Raw genomic sequence first — 21,869 nt, 5'->3', positions numbered from 1 at the left:
TCTGTCTTATTATCGATCCCTTTCTTAATGATTCCCAAAATTCTGATCACTTTTTCGACCAGAGGAGCTTTATTAAAGTAAAGAACTGTTATCATATCCTTGTTTAGAACTACCCACCTTCGATCCGAGGATCTCCAAGTGTTCCCAAAGCATGAGGTGGGTGCTTCCTAACACCGCTGTTGTGGACAAGTGGTCAGAGATTCCATTACAGATCAACCTAAAACCTACAGCTCTGGCAGCACTGTGCCTGTAGCAACATGCAGGGACATTGGCTCAGGACTGATTCAGTAGGAAAAGTGTTGCCTACTCACCCATCAGCACCACTTTCTGCAGCACCACTGCTTCCCTTGCTGGCCTCCCATCCCCAGGCTGACCTTAGGGAGCTGTTTCAATCGTGCTTAGCAATAGCTTCTCTCCGATTCCTGTCCTTACCTTTCCCTCATCACCACAGTATCTGAGCATCTGCATCTCAGCAATAGCTGGTGAAGCCGCCCCCCAGCATACAAACACACACTCACAATCTCTTTGCTTCATTTATATACACAGCTTCAAACTATTCCCCCTGGAGCTTCACACCTAGGCTCGGTTCATCCTATATATACAGATGGACATTAACCTGGTGCAACATGTTATGACATCACAAGGAATCATAGAATATCAGGGTTGGAAGGGACCTCAGGAGGTCATCTAGTCCAACCCCCTGCTCAAAGCAGGACCAACCCCATGTAAATCATCCCAGCCAGGGCTTTGTCAATCCGGGCCTTAAAAATCTCCAAGGAAGGAGACTCCACCACCTCCCTAGGTAACGCATTCCAGTGCTTCACCACCCCCCTAGTGAAATAGTGTTTCCTAATATCCAACCTAGACCTCCCACACTGCAACTTGAGACCATTGCTCCTTGTTCTGTCATCTGCCACCACTGAGAACAGCCGAGCTCCATCCTCTTTGGAACCCCCCTTCAGGTAGTTGAAGGCTGCTATCAAATCCCCCCTCACTCTTCTCTTCTGCAGACTAAATAAGCCCAGTTCCCTCAGCCTCTCCTCGTAAGTCATGTGTCCCAGGCCTCTAATCATTTTTGTTGCCCTCCGCTGGACTCTCTCAAATTTGTCCACATCCTTTCTGTAGTGGGGGGCCCAAAACCGGACACAATGCTCCATGTGTGGCCTCACCAGTGCTGAATAGAGGGGAATAATCACTTCCCTCGATCTGCTGGCAATGCTCCTACTAATTCAGCCCAATATGCTGTTGGCCTTCTTGGCAACAAGGGCACACTGCTGACTCACATCCAGCTTCTCATCCACTGTAATCCCCAGGTCCTTTTCTGCAGAAGTGCTGCTTAGCCAGTTGGTCCCCAGCCAGTAGCAGTGCATGGGATTCTTCTGTCCTAAGTGCAGGACTCCGCACTTGTTCTTGCTGAACCTCATCAGGAGGAGAGGGGCAAACAAGCTCTGCTTGCACAACAACTATTTTTGGAATGGCACAAACAGGAAGCATTTAACAGCTGAGATTAACGATTCTTCAAGCCTCTGGGACATCAGGAGCTCGTTGCAGTCCATGTTAGTAGGCCAGTATATGAAGACATGAAGTGTGGAAGGAGGAGTTAGTAGTTCCAAAGGTGCATTTGGGGCCAGGTGACACTGTTCTAACTCAATCATTGGTGGAGCTACTCCACTTGTAGCAGAGGATATTATCTAATCATAAAACAGCTTCCAATGTGAACGATGGGGTTGGAGGGATCCTTACACTAAGGATGATGATATTAGTCTAAACTAGGTCATCAGTGTGCAGCGTCCCCTTGTCAACTCAGATTAGCCCTGTTGGTTTTTAGCTGATGCCCGTTCTTTCGAAAACTCCTTTATCTGAATGGCCTCTAAATACAAGAGGCTCAGTTCTGCCATTCTTCATCTGTCACCATGATTGAAATCAGCGATGCTATTTGCAGAGTAGTGTCTTACTCAGGATGAGGAAAGGTGGTAGTATCTGGTCCATGGAATGTCTGAACATTTCATATCAGAACTTTGGAACAACCAAGGGAGAGAAAGTAACCCTTTCTTACTTACCCGTAGAGTCTCCTGTGCCTAGTGGCATATGAGGCAATTAATCCTTGCACTGCTGTTTGTCCAGAGCAAAAGGTTTAACTCCATCATAAGTTGTCTCCATGATGGCAGCACCTTTTCAATCATCCTATTACACGTCACCCTTTGTCCTCCGTGATTTCTCTTCCTCCGCCCCAGAGAGATCCAGTCTGAGATGTACCTTGTGCTTCCACCATGGAGTAGCCTGGTGACATGACCAAATCACAATAGCCATCTCTGTCAATTACTGAGTCTGCCGTCTGCTCCCCCCTGTGGCACAACATTTCCTCATTGATTACACACACTCTTCCAATACATTACCAAGATTCTTCTTAGGCCTGGTCTACATTAGGAAATTAGGTCAGTATAACTGCATCACTCAGGGATGTGAAAAATCCACGCCCCTGAGTGATGCAGTTAAATCGACCTAACCTCCGATATAGACAGCGCTAGGTTGACGGAAGAATTCTCCCATCAACCTAGCTACCAGCTCTTGGGGAAATGGTGTATTGACGCTGATGGGAGAACCGCCCCTCAGCATAGGTAGTGTCTTTACTGGAATGGTACACCGTTTCAGTGTTTTTAGTGTAAACGGGCCCTTAAACAAAACATTCAGCTTTCTGTTGTGAACTTCCACCCCTGCCGTGTTTCCAGAGCATACTATAGTTTTGGGAGGACAATAGCATTGCACAATCTCATTTTAGTGTGCAGATGTATCTTCTTACTCTTCCAGATGTTTGACAAACGGGAAAATGGACCACAGGCTTTGCCCGTTCTTCCCTTCACTTCTTTAGTGAGAGGGCCATTAACCGATATTGTATTTCCAAGATAGACGAAATAATCAACACTTTCATACTCTTCTCCATCAATCTTACACATCCGCCAATGTTGACACCATTCTCTCTTATCTCTATGATCGTTGTCTTCTGTGAACTGATATGAAGTCCCTCTTTGGCAGCTTCTGCTTTTCTGCTCATAAAGAGTCTTTTCATTCCAACCAACCTGGTATCCAATACAATCAAATCATCTGCAAAAACTAAGTCTTGCAGTTTATCTCTCATCCAAATAATATCAGTGTCCTTGGCAGCAGCCACTAGTCTTTTCATCACAAAGTCTATGACAAGCAGAAGAAAAGTGGGAATAATATGAAACCTTGCCGTATTCAGTAACAATCTTAAACCATTCCATGTCTCTGCTCTGTGTCCTGATGCAGCACGCAGTCTCATCATGCAAAGCTTTTATCAAAGTAATAATCTTTGCTGGAATTCCTTTGTGTCTCAGTGTCCAAGGAGAAGCCCTCTGAAAGATCTTATCAAATGTTTTCATAAAATCAATGAAGTTAAAAAAACATCTTCTGTGAGTATTCTGCAATGAGTCATCTCAGGATGAAAATCTGATCTGAACAGAACATGACCCACTGGCTTGAAATCCAGCCTGTTCTTCCCTGTGTGCTTTGTCAACGGCAGCTTTCATCCTATTCAAAAGGATAATGCAAAACACTTTTCCAGGTGTGTCACCCCTTTCTAGTTACCACAAATAAGCTAGTCCCCCGACACCCACTCTCAGGTTTCCAGTCACCTCATTGTTGCTTTTCTTGGGTATCTCCAGGCTGAACAGTTCCCTGTCTTGACTGTGTTATTCCCAGCAAAAGACAGTCTGCCTATGCTATGATCTTCTTGCTTTCTCTTCAGAGACTAATAACCATGGAACTGCCCCCTGTTAAGTTACCACACAACTCTTTCTATGCATGTTTATTTATTCTTGGGGTAAAAGCATTACAGAGAAAACATATTAAAACAATCAAAGAACCTATATGCAGGCTAACATGCTTACCAGAGATCACCCCGACTGGCATATGGGCTGTCGCAGGAGCAGTCCCTCATAAAGGGCCTCTATTATGGTCACAAGGTCATAACAGCCTCAGCTCAGAACTAACACCCAGTCTTATGGGGCCTCAGGACTGGGGTCCTTCATGGACCAGTGGTCTCTGTCTATTTGCTGGACCAGGAAGAAGGCACTGAGTCACCTTAAACTCAGGCTATTTATCCAAAAGTCGTTTCTTTGTTTGTTGGTCCCTAGAGAATCTAGACTGGGTCCTTGAACTGTCCTCCTGTGACAGGTGATCAGCAGATAAAAGATCCTCCCCTCATGACAAAACTTCAAAGGCTGAGCCCTTAGGAGAAGAGGTGCAATCCCCTTCTCCCCAGTTCGTCCTAGGAATTCCACTTCGCACATATCATCACCAAACGTTGTTTGACGTTTCTAATCCTTTCCAGGGATTGCATTAATCAGTCCCCTAGAGAAGTTACGTATAATAACACATACACAATTGAATTTTTAGTTCAGTGGGCCCCAAAGGTATTGAACTTAATTCAATAATGTTTATCTTAATTCCATAAGGTTTGTCCAGGATATTGTCATATCTATCACAATGGCTTCTCTATTCTTTAGTATAGATCTCCTTTTCCCAAACCGTTCTATAGAGCCTGCACATGTAATTCACCATCACTTCCTCTCCAGTTTTTAACATTTCAGCATCCACCTTATTATAGTTTGGTGTTTTACCACTCTTCAGCTGGTTTATAGCCTTGGTTACTTCCTCAAAGGTGATTACTTCTAGTCATGTAGGTAAGTTCCCATCTCTCAATGTGTGTTAGTGGTTCTGGCTGGTTGACCATAGTTTGGAAATGTTCCATCCAACGGGCATTCTGTCCTTCCTCTGTGGTTAAAATCATAGCACCCCGAGCCGTTACAATGCCACAAGAGTTTGAGAATTGTGATGTCAGTTGTTTAGATAGTAAAAGAAGCTTTTTAGAATCCCATCTCTTCTATGCCTCCTCAGCTTCTTTTGCTTTCCTTTTCCATCCAATCTCTCTCTTTTGGATGATCTTTTAACTTCCTTGTCTTTTCCCACATATTCTTGTTGCAGAATAGCTTTTACTGCCATCTCATTCTTTGTTGAATTCTCTTCTTTAATTGCTTCCTCTCTTCAGTAAGCCTCCATGTATCTGGTTGGAGCCATTCTTCTTTTTTAGATCTCTTCACCCCTAATTGCAGTCCTGGATGCATCCATCCTTGCTCCTTTGAAATACTGCCATGGTACTTCTATATCATCTGCTAATGTTGTTAACTCTTCAAATCTATTGCTGAGTTGCAGCTTGAAGTCTGCCTTCATGGCTGGATCTGCTAACTTTCTGGTATCACATATACCCTCTGCCTTGCTTGGTTTTTATTAGTTTTATTTTGATTGTCCCAATAACAAGATGGTGGTTACTTATCAGGCTTCTAGGTGAAGCCATCATTTGCTCTCCATGTCAGTTTAGGTCTTTCCTTGTGTGGAAATAGTGCTCCACCAATGCTAAGACTGTATAGGCTGCAGAGTTCAACAAAAGGGTCTCCATTGTCATTCTGTGCTGGGATACCCATAATGTGTCTGCCCGTAATGCGTTCATATCCAGTATTATCATAATCAACCTGTGCATTTAGATCTCCCATGAGGATAACAAGGCCATATTTATTGAGCTTGCAAAGGGCTCTGTGCAAACTTTGATCTGTTCATCATTATCGTTTTTTGTCACATAACACTGAACAACTGTGACTTTTGCATGGCTCATGACAAACTGAGCAATCAGTAGTCTTGAGTTTACAGGTTCCCATTGCTTCAGTGCTTTAGCAGCTTCCTTGCTCAATAATAAGACTACACCTTACTGGTGTTTGCCATCTTCTCCTCCAGAATGTAAAACAGTCACACCTTCTGATGACAGTTGGCCTCATCCAAACCATCTCATCTCACTCAGGCCAAGTAAACTTAGGCCAGAGATTTTCATTTCTCTGATCACTTGTGTCCAAAGTAAGCTAATGTTCCAACACCCAGTTCTTGTCTTAACCTTAGCTGTGAAGATACCCTGCTTCTGAGGAAGAACTTCCTTGCAGCTTTGATTTCCCTTCAACATATTGTCAGCTGGATTTGCTTGTTGACCAGTACAAACTTGTCTGATGTCCATCAGATAGTGGTTCTCCACAGCTGATGTTTGTATTTGCAAATCTGTGACATACTCGTCTTGATTCAGAAAATATTTTACGTGACTCAGAACCTCACCAGGAGAACTGGTGGACTGCCTTTAGTCTGGCTCCTACCTGTCTGTCTGGGGTGACCTTAGAAGGAGTTATATGCCCACCAACATAGTTCTCAGGGTCATCAGAGCATGCAAACCTTCCCACCGCATCAAGGCACAGTCTACATTCTCTGCTTCCCTGTGGTTAACCTTGCTGTATGCTAGTATTCCAGGGTGTGCAGAGAGAGAGAGAGAGAGAGGTCTCTTTTCCTTCTGATAGGAAGGCAGTGTGTTCTAGTAGCCAGTACACTGGGCTAGTAGTCAGGGAATCTGAGTTCTGTTCTTGGCTCTGCTGTTGGTCAAACTTGAGACTTTGCACAAATCACTTCCTTTCGCTGTGCCTCTTTTTTTTCTCTTCCCATCCTTTTTCTGCCTGGCCTGTTTACATATAAGCTTTTCAGGGCAGGGATCACATCTCACTATATTTATGTCTATACTGCAATCAGGAGGGAGGTGTGATGGCAGCAAGCATAGACATACCCCAGCTAGTTTTGATCTAGCGAGATCATAGACATATCTATGTATTTGTACGGTGCCTAGCACAATGAGACCCTGATCTCACTCAGGGGCACTAATATAATACAAATAACTTAGCATTTATTTACACCTAATTGAGCTTCTAGGCCCATTGTGACATTACTCATGGTGCAATTGGGACCATTGAACTTAAAAGCAAAAAGTTTTGTCTCACCATAAGCTGTAGTAAATTTCACAGACTGGGTCTCCTTTCAGCTTGGGACCCCTTCCCCTTCGGTCAGTTCTTTGAGAGTTGGTGAGCAGAGATGAAGGAGGACATTTGTGTTGTGTGTGCATTCTCCATTCTTATACACTCCCCCCTTCTTTGAGGATTACCCCCTGCTGGGGTTCAGGTGACAAGTAGTCTCTTGTGGGCCTGAGGATTGAACCACAATTGAAATGTAAATTTATCATTAATACCTTCCTGTTGCTGGAGAATGGCTGCTTAAGCATGTGACAGCTCTTTAAGACCTGTCTGGGATACCAGTGTGTCTTTGTCTTTGAAAAACTGGTTTGTGGGCATTACCCAGAATTACAACATATTTCAGTAACATTCATCCAGTAGAATATGATAACTTTGCATACAGTGTCACTACACATATTTTAACAAGATAATGATATTCAGCAGATTATGACTTTTCCAATGATACCTCACAAGGTATGCTTTGTACAAAATTTATCATAATCTTATAAAAATGGTGAACATAATAGTGTAGATCAGGGGTAGTTAATTATTTTTTGTCAAGGTCCAAAATTCTTGGTCCAGATATAGTCAAGGTCCAGACTATAGAGAAAGTAATAATAATGGTAATACTACGTAAATAAAAAGATTTTGGGGTCAATTCAAAAGCATCTGGCAGACCAAATTTGGCCCATGGTCCACCTATTGACTACCCCTGGTGTAGACCATCACACCCATATAATAAAGATCTATATAACAAGCCTTTATCACTTTTTGCCTAGTTAGTGTAACAGCTAGTGTTGTTCCTTACAAAAAATATCATGTCATGCTTTGGAAGAGTTGGGATCCAGCTCCAAACTTGATGGCTGGCCTCTATATATTGTGGAATATGCATTCAAGCTGGCAACATCTTCAACTAGCACTAAGCTGCCTGTCTAAAAGAAATGGACTAGGAAAAAATCCCTCCTTCCCCCGGCCAATGTGTAGGGAGCCAACAAGCCAGAGGTGCTCATCTTAGACTTTTGAAGGTTGGAAGGCTGTGGGTAAACACAGATAACAGCTCTCTCAGCTGAGTTGGTAATATCTACCAGACTCAAGGTACTCGATTCTTAGCAAATTGCAGACCTGCACAAAAAAAGAAATGTCAGACGATACAGTGAAGCTCTTTCTATAAGAGACAAGGTATTGCACTCTCTTCCCAACCAACCAGCAAAATCCTAATTGGGTCTAACATTGGTGAGATGAAGAAAGGGACAGACACGTCCCCAAGGATGAAGTCTGTGTTTGTTGCCTGTCAGAAAAGATTTATATCATCCCGTGCAATGTTGTCATCATTTCATTTCCAGAGAATTGCAAGACAGGGAAAAAAGAAGTGGAAACACATGATCGCCAGATGCTTGTTTTGTGGTATTTGTAGATTTAGATAAACTCAATTTCCACCTTCCCTTGTTATATAATGTTTGATCGTTCGTGGTTATTATAGTAGCAACAGGTCCTGATATGAATGGGAAATAATGACACCACAGACTATATTTTCTGCCTCCAAAAGAACACAACTAATAGACAACTGCATTATGGCAGCTGCTGGAATGGAAGGGTTTTTGAGCCACAAGATGATTTGATCATTTAGCAACTGAAAATAATAAATGGACTGGATCACCTCAGAAATAAGAACAATGTGTTAGCAATACCGTGTTGTTGGCCTGGTAGGATTGTTACCCAGGGTTCTTTCAACCCAAAGCTTTTGGTAACTTTTACTCTGTGCGAGGTGGTGTCAGGAAATAAATCAGGGGAGACACGGCCGTCCGACCAATAGATGGCTGTCACAAACAGGACAACACAAGAATGCTTTCACTTAAAGCTTAACTTTACTTAGGGCTTGTCTACATTACCCGCAGGATTGATGGGCAGCAATTGATCCGGGGGTGGGGGTCGATTTACTGCATCTAGTCTAGACACGATAAATCGACTGCTGAGCGCTCTCCCTCGACTCGGGTACTCCACCAGAGCGAGAGGTACAGGCGGAGTTGATGGGGGAGCACCAGCTGTTGACTCACCGCAGTGAAGACCCTGTTGTGAGTAGATCTAAGTACGTCGACTTCAGCTACGTTATTCTCGTAGCTGAAGTTGCGTAACTTAGATCGATTCCCCCACCCCCAGTGTAGACCAGGCCTTAGTCTTAAGCACTTACACACGTCCGCAACAGGTTCGTAAAACACCCCCAAACCCTCGATAATTACCGAAGCTGAGTGTAGCTCTCGAGTGGCACAGCGGCTGCCGGTGGGGAACACAAGATGCATCCAGAGGGAGAGACCAGTCCCACTACCTCAAACTTTCCCCCCTTATTTATACATTAGTAATACAATGACATGTCACTTAAAGAAAACTTGTTAAGCAAACAGTTTCAAAGGTCAAGCAAGAGGTTTCCTTCTGGTCATGGATGAACCAGGTGTGTTTTTTTCAGAGTTTACACGCCTTGAAGCTCCTCAACTGCATGCATCAGCAACTCAACACAATTCTTATCAGGAAGGACGCGAGGTCAAGCTGTCCTTTCTGTGCACCCAAAAACCCCCCTCCCCTCCAACTTCGGTCAAGCTGAGACTGCTGCATGGCCACTTTATGGCCTGCTGACTTGGGCTGCTTTTAGCAATAAGCAATAGTGGTTTCAGCCACTTTACTGGTTTGCCCAAATCTCCCCATACACGATGCTCTCTCTAAAAGTGCTTAACATTTCTGAACAATAGAAGCTGACCCTCTCTGGAAGGAAGCGGGGACATTCTCAATTGTATTTTTATTTTATTCATGATCTCAAGAGGTGCTCAGTGCCTCAATGGACGAGTACAGGCAGACTCTTTTAGGAGGCACCTCAGCACCTTGCAGGAGAAAGCTCTTTGAGGGGAAGGGTGGCTTTGTTACAAGGCACAGGACAGGGAGTCAGGACAGCTGGCAGCTTCTGTTCCCAGCTCTAACAAGGGCTTGATGGACAAGTTGCATAGGGCACAATTTTCAAACAGTTAGCCACCATTAGCAGCTAAATCCCTATTTAAGTACACAAAGATGTGGCCTGATTTTCAGCAGGGCTGAGCAGCTGGAGTTCCTCCTGACTTCAGTGGGAGCTAAGAACATTCAGCAACTGTGTATGTGCTGACCTGGAACACTTTGGCCTTAACCCGTCCGTGCTGCAGTTTCTCTGTAGATAATATCTCCTGGCCTTTCCTGCCGGGGTGTTGGGAGTATTAGTTACCTTTGAGATCTTCAGGTGGAAGGTGCTATAGAAGTGTAACTAGAGCCGGATGAAAAATGGAAACAAGTTTGTGGGAAAGATGTCACTGAAATTTCTTTTCTGTTTTCTGCAGGCGCTTCAAACTTCCTGAAGTTCTTTAACATGGACTGTCTCTCCCTGATTTTTGGTTGGTTTCTCTGAGAGGACTTGGGGTATGTATATCATGTCTTCTGTCTGGTAGAGGTATTTTAAAAATTAAACAAGTATATAAGATTTTAGGATGACCAAACTGTGCCTCAACTGGTGGAAAGACGTTTCTGGGAAATCCCCAATAACTCCTGCCCCAGGCTGTCATATGACAACACAAACCACCAATCGAATGCCAGATTACAAGCATTACATCATCGAGACAAAACTTTCATTGGCTGCTCTGACTCACAGGGTGCTACTCTGTTTCTAGCAGAGTCTGAAAGCTGCCATTTTCCAATTAATCCTTTCATGGCTTCCTCATACAACCCAGCAACTAAACTGATGACAAACGCAAATATATAGTCATCGTAGTCCATCGTCCATTAGACCCCAATACTACAACAGGACATGAATGGGTGGAGACTCACACCCATGTGGAGTTCTATTGAAGTGAATGGGACTCTGAGTAGGTGTTGGGGTCAAGTGACTTGCACCCAATTACAGAACTGCTCCACTGCTATCACCTTTCCAGGCAGAAACATTATATGAAATGTTGCCTTTGACTGTACATATGCCTCTCTTGTAAACCCTCTTTGAGGTCCATGCTTTACATAAAACCTTTACTTTACAAAAGTACATAGAGGAGAGATTTCCCCCTCTCCCTCCCCTGTTTAGTTTATCTGTAGATAGGTTTAATGATTTTTCATGCTGCCAAAATAAATTACTTTCTATGATAAGATTCTTTTTTCCTTATAGCTCTGGCATGTTAAAAAAAAAAAGTAAAAACAATCAATGCCAGCTAAAAGATGGATACATTCATTCCCGAGTAAGCAAAGTTACTGTGTATTGACAAAAAGTTCTCTGTATTGTATTTTTCATTGGACTCAAGTTGCCAGTTTCAATAAATCAGCATTCTGGACTTCTACTTAGTCAGTGTTTCCAGATGGCAGCTAAAGAGCATCATACTTTAAACGGTAATGAAACATGTCAGTGAGCAAGTCTACTCCCAACCTGCGATGGAATCCGTCATTATCACAAAGCATCTGTCATACTGCTGTATGGAGAATCTTGACATCTAACATGATAGATGCTCCCGTCCCTCCCCAACGAAAAGACCCTGAGCAGAATGAAGAGGAAAGTAGCTTCATTAGCTTCCATGTGGCCTATATGTGAGTCATGTAAGTTACCAGGGAAGGGTTCGAGTCTCACTTTAAAGCAGAGGTTGGGGGCAGGAGGGGATGAAGGATGGGATTCAAGGTGGCCTGATAGTGGTTTTGTTCAAAAGGATGAAATGGTTTTATAAAGTCAGTAGGAATCACCTCTGGGATTAGACACTCCTCCTCTCAGACCAACTACTCGGTCACCTATTATTTATTAGTCTTTCTACTAAAGCAGCGCCTAGATATTTCCCAAAGATCAGGCCCTTGTGGTAGGTGCTAAACACACACATAGTAAGCGATAATCAATGTCCTGAGGAGCTTACAATGTAAATAGCTTGCAAATAGACAAAGGGCGGGAGGGGAAACATAATCACAGGGAGGGGAAGTGACTCCCCCAAGATCTCACAGCAAGTCAGTCCTCTGAGCGTATTCACTGCATATTGCTCCTGTCATAAACAGATAGTTAAGGGTTAATGCCTCTTTTACCTGTAAAGGGTTAAGAAGTTCACCTAGCCTAGCTGACACCTGACCAGAGGAACCAATGGGAGGACAAGATGGTTCAAAAGGAAGGAGAGAAGTTCCCTCTGTCTGGGTCAGTCTTCACTTTTGACCAGTGTGGAAAAGCTCCAGAATTCAGCCTTTTATTAAGTAGTGAGTATTAGTGAAGGGAATAAATAGGTTTATGTTTTTTCTTTGTAACTTGTCTTGTGCAATTAGCGGAATAATCAAATTGGGTATTTGGGTATTTTTTGTGTAACTAACTTTTTGCCCAGGGGAACATCCTCTGTGTTTGGAATCTGTTGTCTATGAGAGTAGCTGATATGCTAATCTCTCCCAGAGGGTTTTCTTTTACCTTTCTTTTCTTTAATTAAAAGCCTTTTTTTAATAACCTGATTGATTTTTCCTCGTTTTTAGATCCAAGGGGGTTGGATCTGGATCCACCAGGAGTTGGTGGGAGGTAGGAGGGGGGATGGTTAATTTCTCCTTGTTTTAAGATCCAAGGGGTTTGGATCTGTGTTCACCAGGGAATTGGTGAAGAGTCTCTCCAGGCTACCCAGGGAAGGGAATTAGTGCTTGGGAGTGGTGGCAGCCAGACCAGATCTAAACTGTTAATTGAGCTTAGAGCTTCTCATGCAGGTCCCCCACATCTGTACCCTAAAGTTCAGAGTGGGGAAGGAACCTTGACAGCTCCCTTCCTCCTCTGAGCGTATTCACTGCGTATTGCTCCCTTCCTCCTCTGAGCGTATTCACTCTGAGGTGGATGAAACTTTTGTTATGGGTTGAGTTCAAACCCCACTGAGACTGACAGGTGTGAACTTGTGCTTCAGTTAACATAGTTGTGGGCATAAGCCCCCATCTAAGACAAAAGGTGTGTGAGAAACCCCTCCGAAGAGCTTTTGGCTGAATATTGTTTTGGGTACGTGTGTGTGAGGGGATGGGGGGCAAGGCAGAAGAAACAAAAGACTGAAAAAGACAAGGCCAGAAAGAGAGAGAGGCAGAGGCACAAAGCAAGAAAACCGAGCAGCACGGTGTGACAGGAAAAAAAGCTAGAGAGAGGAAAACTTTTGGGTCTGTTGGCTTCAGAGGCTATAAACTAAGAAACGGCTCCTTTTGGTTTTTGTTCCTCCTGGATTCAGAGGAGTAGGAGATTGCATCAAATTAAAGAGCAGACTCCATCAATTTCTATTTCCAACTGGAACATCCCTGGAGCACTGAAATTTGACTAGCTCCTCAGGTTAAAAAGGTACAACAGTATTTTGTCAGGTTTCAGAGGGGTAGCCATGTTAGTCTGTATCAGCAAAAACAACGAGGAGTCCTTGTGGCAGCTTAGAGACTAACAAACTTATTTGGGCATAAGCTTTCGTGGGCTAGAACCCACTTCATCAGATGCATGGAGTGGAAAATACAGTAGGCAGGTATAATACACAGCACATGAAAAGATGGGAGTTGCCTTACTCAGTTGGGATGGGGTGGGGTGGGGTCAGTGCTAACAAGACCAATTCAATTAGGGTGGATGTGGTCCATTTCCAACAGTTGACCAGAAGGGGTAAATATCAACAGAGGGAAAATTACTTTTTGTAGTGCTAACGAGGTCAATTCAATCATGGTGGATGTGGCCCATTCCCAACAGTTGACAAGAAGCTGGGAGTATCAACAGAGGGGAAAATTATTTTTTGTAGTGACCCAGCCACTCCAAGTCTTTATAAACTTTCATGATAAAGAGATTGCACTACGGTACTTGAATGAGTGAATTGAAAAATACTATTTCTTTTGTTTATCATTTTTACAGTGCAAATATTTGTAATAAAAAGTAATAATATAAAGTAAGCAGTGTACACTTTGTATTCTGGGTTGTAATTGAAATCAATATATTTGAAAATGAAGAAAAACATCCAAAAAAATTTAATATATTTCAATTAGCATTCTGTTATTTAACAGCACGATTAAAACTGCGATTTTTTTTTTTAATCATGATTAATTTTTGAATTAATCGTGTGAGTTAACTGCAATTAATTGACAGCCCTACTTTCTGTGTGAAACAGGAAGGCATTATTTTGAATTTCTGTGAACCCCATTTTTTATTCAGCTGCCACTACTTGCCATGGTCATTGACACATAACAATGGTAACTTGCATCTCTATGTGCAGTCCAGTTGAGAAGTTTACACTCAGAGTTCTCATATAGTCTCTGTGGGAGGGCTCTGGCCAGGGGTTTAGGGATAGACCATTATGGTAATTAAGGCTTGTTTTATTTGTACCTGCATGCACTGGTTTCAGAACATGGAATGAGCTAGAAAGCAAAATTGGTCAAAGCACTGCACATTAAAATTTGTATTTTATTCTTTTTGACAGAACAACAAAAAGGGGACAAAGTTTTCACAACATTTTTCCTGGTTTTTTTTACCAGCTTTTCTAGAGACAGAAGTGGAAGAAGAGACAAAAGGATCTGCCAACGTGTTACATTGAGCCCCCATTCCTTAAGCTTTATGCAGGGTAAAACGGATTTATCTGGGTTTAGACCCCATTGGGAGTTGGGCATCTGAGTGCTAAGACAAGCACACTACTGTGAGCTGTTTTCAGGTAAACTTGCAGCTTCAGGACAGGAGATTCAGACCCTGGATCTGTGTCTGGGGCCAGACGGGAGTGTCTGGCTCAGCAAGGCAGGGTGCTGGAGTCCTGAGCTGGCAGGGAAAACAGGAGCAGGGGTAGTCTTTGCAACCAAGTACTTCTGCTCCTCACGTACCTTGAAAATATGCTGCAAAGGAAAAGTATTCTTCTGTGGACAAACTGGGAAAACCGGGAGCACGCCTACAACTGACCCTCTTTGAAATAGTCGCCTCAGTACATTAATTTCCCAGCAACATGCACAGGAATAAATCTTCACTTGAATATTTGCAGAATACAAATATAAAAGGTCAGTTATTAATTTTATTAATTGCTATTATTATTGATATTGCAATAGCACCTAGGCCTCATGGTGTTAGCTGCTGTACAGACAATCGGCAGAGCTGTGTCCGAGAGGCAGCTGGTGGGCCGGGAGGATGAGATAATAGAAGGCAAAGGTTTAGCAGAAGTCACAGCTCACGACTGCCTAACCACTCTCAGATGGTGTAGGAATGCATAGCTCCCAAATTGCCAGCCCATGGTTACGGCACACTGTTTCCATGGCTACAAGGCAGGAGTGGCCTTCACCCCAGCGTCTGTGTTTTGGGAAACTTCTTGGCTGACCTGTTTGTCTCCCTCGCAGCTGGCTTTCACGTGCACAAGATATGGGTTTGCTATCTCATGTTGTTGTACACTGTATGCTTTCCCTATGCGCAAGAATGTAACCAGTTAGAAGTGTTGTAAGCAGAGAGGTAGAAAGAATAAAAACCCCAGGAAAGTTTTCCTGGGAGGTTTTTCGGCTTGAGGCTTTTAAGGCTTTCTGGCTACCACAGACCTGGCATTCTGTTTCCTTTCCTCTGTCGTCGCCACAAGATGGGAGAGATCTGCAAGCAGCACGGCAGAGGCAGATTTTCAGACGATAGTTTGTGCCATGCAGAAATACTTGTGCACAGGAATGCTTGTGAATAATTCCCCTCTGCTATTCATCCCATTCTAGACCCGTTTCTTTATCTCTCGACAGCTTTAATCACTTCCATTACTGGTCTAGCCAGCTTCTTCCCTCTTCGCTGCTTCTCTATCTTCCCTTTCTGATCTATCGGATTTTTAGGGCACTCATCACTATCATGCCTAACCTTCAGCACAGATAGTAAGCTTCCCCCTGACTATAGCAGGTTGCTCACCGTGGCTACGTTGGTCGAGCAGTGGATGGAGGGCGACTGAAAGCACTGAGGAATCAAGCAGCAGGAGCTGTTTGTATTGATTCTTCTCTTGGCACTGCCGCCGCACAGAGTGGCATCCGCAGCTCAGCATACCTGCGGCAATCATCTGGCCCAACTGGCTGCTACACCACAACGAAATGGAGATTATCCCAGGAAAGCCCAGAACAGCAGTTACTGCAGCTTTGAGAAGAGAGGCAAGCTAGCCACGTTGAGGAGATGCCAGCAAAGACGGATGATTAAACCAGACTTTTAAAATCCATAAGGGGGCCCCTATGCTATTAAGTAGGAAGATTACTTAGCCGGGCGAGTTTTCTGATGGTCTTTTTTGATGTGCCAGGATTTCGGCTGTTAAACGAACTCTGGGTGTTGCTGAATTACAATCCTGGCTTTGTTGCTGCCTGCAGTTCTGTCCTGGAGAAAATCACCCATTGCCAGCGAAACCCAGTATGGGGGATCGTTTGGAAAAGCTCTAATTAGCCCCGATAAATGTTTTTGAAAGCACGTTCCAACATGGAAGACTTTGCTGGGTTGCAGACTATGTTAAAGAGCGGCAATTGCGTGCTCACAGCCCCTTCCATGCAAGGATTTCACGACGAGTTCATTCAGCCCAGTGGGTGGCAGCCAAGCCCATTTTAGAGAGGAGGAAGTGGAGGCACAGCGGCGTTGAGGTCTTCATTTTCAATAATCGCTTCTAAAGTCAAGGGCCCCCATTTTGGGGTGCCCAGCTTTAGACACCTGACCTGCAGACATGCTGAGTACCCTTACCTCCAGTTGAGGCTAATGGGAGCAACAGATTCTCAGCACCCCTGAATATCTAGTCCCTATTGCATTTAAAACTAAAACCAGGACACCCCGCTTAGGTGAAAATTGGGGCTATTGTGGATTGCCCTGGGCCTTGCACCAAACCCCTGACACAGCCTGGAAAAAGGACTTCACGACCACAGGCTGGTAACCCTGCTCCAATGGATCGGCAAGGAGAGGGCAGGCGAGTGGGCGTGGTGTGTGGTTGATTTCCATATGTGACAAGGACATCGGTTTCCCTTTGTGAACGTGGCAGGATTTCAGCCCTCAGAGTGGTTGGTGCTAATTGTGTTGCTGACATTATTAGGTGCATCGCAGAAGCTTCTAGAGGTTGCTGATCATGGATCAGGTCCCTGGTGTGTCAGGTGCGGTACAAACATATAACAAAAAAGGCCATCCTTACCCAAAGGATCTTACAGTCTAACCAAAGGATTGTGCCTGATGGCTGAATATCACAGGGGTAAGAAATACAACGCGTCAGACTTGTCAAGCGACCCTCATTACCCACTCATCCCGCACATGTATTCCCGCTTTCCTTTAGCGCACATTAGGGCCTGAGCTGGCTCCCTGATGAAGTCAATGGGATTTTTGCCATTCAGTTAAATGGGCCCATGAGCACGTACTATAAAGGGCTGCCGGGCTGGAGATTATTTACTTAAATAACAGAGGGTTTGGAGTAACTGTGGGGGAGCGTAGTCGACTGGTGCTGAGCCATCGTCTCCTTACACCTCTTGCCCCGGGTCCCCTCTGGAGCCTTCCACTCCTGGGCCAGCTCATGATTCCCTATGGGAGGAGAGCTCACTCCCGGGGTCCTTCGTGAGTCTAATTACCTCCAGTGCCTGGTGCTGCTCCTCAGGTCCAGCTCCAGAGAAGGGATGGAGCGCAGACATCCAGAACCCCCTCAGGGCTCCTGTCTCCAGCTTCCCCTCGCCCGTGCTGTCTAATTGGTATGGCCTGAGTGCAGGAAGGCTGGTTAGCCCATCATAGGGAGATAGTAAGATGAGCAGCAGCCCGGCTTGAATACATGCCGGCCCGTCCAGGGCCTTAACGCTTCAACACTGATCAGAGTTCCCTGAAAATGCTCATGATGTGATTGAGAGACACAGTGATTGGTGAAGTGACACTGGGTATGTCTACACAGGAAAGAAAAACCCATGGCTGGCCTGTGTCAACAGACTTGCGGGGCTCGGGCTGCAGGGCTGTGTCATTGCTGTGTAGACTTCTGGGCTCGGGCTGGAGCTTGAGTTCTGGGACCCTCCCACCCTGCAGGGTTAGGGTGACCAGACAGCAAGTGTGAAAAATCGGGACGGGGGTGGGGGGTAATAGGAGCCTATGTAAGAAAAAGATCCAAAAATCGGGACTGTCCCTATAAAATCGGGACATCTGGTCACCCTATGCAGGGTCCTTGAGCACGTGCCCGGAAGCCTACACAGCAATGAAACAGCCCTCCCAGACTGAGTCGGCCGGCCTGGGAACAAGAGTTTCATGCCAGAAGTGCTTACCTGCTGTTTGCAACGTTCCAGCCATGCTACAAGTGACCAGAAACAGTTCTGTGTGTCTTATGGGACCAGTTACACATCCCAATAATGAATAGTCAAACCCGTAGTGGCATGGTCGGCCTCTCCGCTGCCCTGTGTAGGCATTTACACCTATGGGTATCAAATTCCACCCTCCTGATCTTGGGGAAGCTATATCCCCCGTTTGCACTGTGCAAATGACTATGCGAGGAGCAAGGCAGCGGAGAAGCAACTCAAATAAATACTTGGCGAAGAGCCCATAGGCTGAAATAGGTTCATCTACAGTACTTGTCTTTGTTGAATGGCAAATAGAGCTGTCAAAGACAAAGGCTGTGTCAAGCCAAACATTATGATGTTACAGATCTACAGATGAGACATCTATCTGGCCGTAATAACCGGTATTTGAGCACCTTGACTTATTTATCCCCACACCACCATGGAGGTACTATTATCCCCATTTCTAAAAAAGGGACTCAGAGCACTCAAAATCACCCAGGAAGCCTGCAACAGAGTTCGGACTTGAACCTGGGTCAACAGAGCCTGAGGCTAACAGCTTACCCGATGGCCCATTCTTCTTCTCTGTTACAGCCGACTGGATGTTAAAGCTTGTTATACACATGAGTAGTATGTCTTCCACCTAACAATGCTCACTGCGGTGTATTCACCCAGCTTTTCCGCTGCAGACTGATTTCAACCCTCTGGAAAGATCTTTTGCATATTTCTTTCCCTGCCTCTAAATTGCTTTAAACTGCAGAGGGTAGCAATGGTTCCTTGAGCCACACACAAGTGCTCAGCAGACTAGGCGTGAGATCAGAATACACCCAGGCCCTGCAGGAAATGGAAGAAAATAGAGAGGTTTGCTCTGCGTGTGAAGGAAAACCAGCAGACAAGAACTGTGATGAGGAGTATGTACACTCTTCAACGGCATGGGGAATAGCAGAGTAAATGGTCATTTCTCCCTACAATGAGCAAAACAGGGACTACGCTAAAACGAGTCACAAGATTAAACTAACCCAGACAATAGGTGGCTGAAATGTCTATCCGGAAAGATTGCTGCAAAGGATCTAGACAGAGAGCCAGATTCCCAGGGGTGTAAAACCATACAGCTCTCTGGATGTCAATGGCTCTGTGCTGATTTACATCAGCTGAGGCTGTGGGCCAGAATTACTGTCAGCCAGAGGCGCCGACTGTCTAATGTGCCTGGGGTTGCTCCCCCCGGGCTCTGCCCCAGGCCTCACCCCCCACTCCACTCCTTTCCCCAAGGCCCCACCCTGCCTCTTCCCGCCCCCACCTCTTCTTGCCCCGTTCTGCCCCCTCTCCAGAGTGCACCCCACCCTCGCTCTTCCCCACTCCCCCCCTCCCCAGCGCCTGCTGCACGCTGCAAAACAGCTGAGCCGGAGGCGCTGGGAGGGACAAGAGGCGCTGATCGGTGGGGCCATCGGCAGGTGGGAGGCACTGGGGGGAGGGGGAGGAGCTGATCGGGGGGGCTGCCAGTGGGTGCCGAGCACCCACTATTTGTTTTCCATGGGTGCTCCAGCCCTGAAGCACCTATACTATCAGCTTTCAATGCCTCTTTACACACGGACTGGGTTTTCCTCAGTGAACAGCTCTCTTCTGCTTTTCAGAGGCGCCTAACGAATGGCTATTGCTCTCCAAATAGCATGAACGGTTTTAGCCCAATAACAATGGCTGCCAGTGAAAAGCTATTGACAGGCTCAAGAGCAGATGGCGTTGCACTGAGCAAGGCCTTGGCTTAGTAGGGGATCATCAGACAGTGTATAATGCGGTTAAGGACACCACCGTTCCAGTGGTGGGAGCCCAAACACTGTGGTGATTGGCGGGTTTCAGACACACATACATGGTAATTGCACAGTATTATCTTCTAGGAAATGTTTTTGAAGTCAGGTGCGATCCAGCTTCCAAGAACAAAATACCTGGTCTCCAGAATGTCAGAGGCAGGGATAGTTCCATACCCAGAGTGGGAAATGAACTCCGTTGGGGGAAAGAAAATCCATCCATCCAGCCCCTCCCTTACAGTCTTAACAATGGTTTTATTGGTATTTCTCCTTGTTCTATAGCGCCATCATGTGGCTCCTGCAGGTATCTAACAGGAAGTCGGCCAGAGAGCTCCATGGAGCCAGCCAGAGTTTCGCAGTAGAGCTGCTGGTTGGGAAATGGTTTGGTTTTATTTCCATTGAAAGCTTAGATTGTTTTGGCTGAAACTGAAATATTTTGATTTAGAGAGGCTGCATGGTACCTCATGGGAGTTTGAGTCCTAATCTCTTATGTTCCTATTCGTGTCTACAGGCCCGGCTTCCCAGGCAGATTACAGCTCCAATGATGCTTTTCAGAGCAAGAATTATCTCTTACCAAGTGCGTAGCATCAGGGCTGACGAGGTGGGAGGGATGCCTGTACAAATTACCGGGGCCTGGCGGTCCGGAAGGGGGCCCGGGGCCTGGCTTCCCTGGCTCCCCCCCCCTCGTTGGCCCTGTTTAGCTGGTCCGCTCTTGCTGGGGGGCCCGAAAATTTTTTTTCACTGGGGCCCGAACCCGCTCTCGGCAGCCCTGCGTAGCATAGTGGGGCTCTGATCGCAGTTGTGGGTCTCAAGATATTATTGCCTTAGAAGTAAGACATAATAATAATACCGTGTATTATCTAGAGCTTTGTCATCTGCCAGCATGGATCTGAAGGGTTAAGATGGAGAGCGCACTCATGGTGCTTCTATAATCACCTGTCGGTCCCAAACACGTCTGTACTTATTTATTCCAAAATTATCTTGCGATGACATGAATGATGAAGTGAAAATGCAATAAGTCTTCTTGCTATTGAATTCCGACAGCTCAGGCCATCCCAGTGACGCATCTTTATTTTGAGAGAGAACGAGCATGATTAATTTCCTGTTGGAAGAGTTAGAAACAGAACGTTGTCTGAATTGTTCATTGCTTTCTCTCTCTCTCACACACACACATACAGGATGGCATTGTGTTACTCTCAGTTTTTCCTGACAGACTTAGGGGGTCATGGGAAGTAGAAGAAATTCTGATTCCAGCTGCATTTATTGAAGAATGGAGGTGTGATGGGCAACACTTTTCTAAGATGCCTGAGCCAAAGGCCAAGTTCTAGAGGCTCCCCGGTGCTGCACAGAACGGAAGGGAGCAGAAGATGGGAAGAAAGAAGGGTAGAAATGCCCCAGTTGGAAGCCGGGGAACATCTGCTCTGAGCAGCATGCTACCCGCCCATATGGATGAGGGTTTCCACACTGTGGGTCACCCCCTCCTGTAGATTGTGGTATGCTTAAATAAGCTAACCTGGTATATGTGCTGCTAACATAAATCCACAGCTTCTGCCCTCCGTCAAAGAGTGGGCAGTGTGCAGAGTCAACGGCGGTTCGAGTGAGCTGTGCTGCCTGAGGGAAGGGGGACCTGGGTAAAAATGTACAGGAACATTTCTTTATGCAGACGCCTCCTAAATGGGGCTGGATCCACATTTCCTCAGGAGTTCTTCACTCTGCAAAGTTTCTCGGCCACCCCAGCTGGAAGCTGGTAAACTCCTTTCTCCCCCTGAAAAGGTGTGCCATGGAAAGGCAGCGAGACGCCACGGCTACAATTCCCCTCCATGGGTTTTCCCACAGCACAGGGAGATATTTAGGCCAGAGTGACTTTTGCTGCTGCCTCCTTTCAAGCTGATTGGCCGTGGCAGCACCTGTTAACGTGCCGTTCGCATGAATGGAATGTCAGGGCGCACAGATTGGATTTAGCACCAGGGCA

General features: G+C 45.5%; 1 long non-coding RNA gene across 1 annotated transcript; it reads left to right on the top strand.

Moving 5' to 3' along the window:
* The first annotated feature begins 15,192 nt into the window (after positions 1 to 15,192).
* LOC128831241 (uncharacterized) lies at positions 15,193 to 15,395 on the top strand. The gene is made up of 2 exons (XR_008443781.1): positions 15,193 to 15,315; positions 15,355 to 15,395. It is a non-coding gene; the product is annotated as an uncharacterized LOC128831241 (long non-coding RNA).
* Positions 15,396 to 21,869: the final 6,474 nt, after the last annotated feature.

The sequence above is a fragment of the Malaclemys terrapin genome, chromosome 2 (assembly GCF_027887155.1).
Source record: "Malaclemys terrapin pileata isolate rMalTer1 chromosome 2, rMalTer1.hap1, whole genome shotgun sequence".
Lineage (NCBI taxonomy): Eukaryota > Metazoa > Chordata > Testudines > Emydidae > Malaclemys > Malaclemys terrapin.
Note: the sequence above shows the minus strand (reverse complement) of the source record. Positions and strands in the feature narration are given on the sequence as shown.